This window comes from Aplysia californica, unplaced genomic scaffold (assembly GCF_000002075.1).
Source record: "Aplysia californica isolate F4 #8 unplaced genomic scaffold, AplCal3.0 scaffold00131, whole genome shotgun sequence".
NCBI lineage: Eukaryota > Metazoa > Mollusca > Gastropoda > Aplysiida > Aplysiidae > Aplysia > Aplysia californica.
Window position 1 is genome coordinate 263,112 of NW_004797401.1, and position 1,229 is coordinate 264,340.

The window sequence follows — 1,229 nt, forward strand, 5'->3', positions numbered from 1 at the left end:
CCCCCCCCCCCCCCCCCCCAATCAAAGCAAAATATTAGAACTCTTCCTTAGTTTTAGACCACCAAACAAAAAACAAAAAAAGCAAAACAAAAACAAATCAAATTCTGAAATGTAATATTCTGAAGTCTCCGTATACATAAATGGTTCCCACGTCAACACAAAGATAATGTATTCTTTCCAAGTCACCCACAAAGACACGATTCATTTTAAAATATTACAATTCTATTCTATAACAACAGCAATATAATTTCCTCTTCATACACAACAATCACACCTTTAAAAAGAAATGTACATTGAAGTGTCGGTATTATGTATAGCAAGCCTAACAGAAAAGCACACACACCCATACATCATCACCATTCCCAGCACAAAAGATGGGACAATAAACACAGGTCAAGTGTGTGTGAAGCTCCACACCAGTCTGCGCACACATCTTTAATCTTTTGTGGCCCTGAACAACACCTGCATTCTTTCCAGAACCTCCCCAGCATTGCTTCAAATTACCTGTTTATCTACTTCTTTCTTTTTTTTTTTTTTTTGCATTGTTAAGTTGCTTTTCTGAGGAATATTGCACACAGATCTAAGGCTTTAACGTATTTTTTCATGCCAGGTAATTCTTCTTTATAAATTTTTTTCAGCAATGTTTAGTTTAGTTAACACTTTGCCACCTCATCTCGCAGATTGGCGATGTTTACCACCCAGTTTCTTTGGATTTTCCCCAAAATATGAAGGCAAAGTGCTATATAAGAATTTTTGTTTTAGTAAGTGTTTTACGGCACTTGCAACACAATAAGGTCATAAAAGTGCCGAAGATTAGAAGAGTTACAACAGAGTAACAAACACAAAATAGAAGGAGGGGAGATAAGGACGAATAGATGTTTGATAGGAAAGAAGGAGCAAACCACACCAGAACACCCGCCAATCACCCACAAATAAAAATTTTGTAGCACTTGCAACACAAATAGGTCATAAAGTGCTGGATATGAGATGTGTTACTAATGAGAGTAAAATACAAAGAAGAGAAGGTGGAGAGAGATAACAACAAACGATGTGTGACGGGACACAAACATGGCACTGATATGACCTAATTGTGTTGCAAGTGCCGTAAAACTCCTACTACTAAAACTAAAGAACACAAAAGGCAAACCACACCAGAGTTCCCTCCAACCATCAACCAGCAGCAATGTGCAATTTCGTAAAATATTTTTATTCCCTCAGCAAACCCCAAT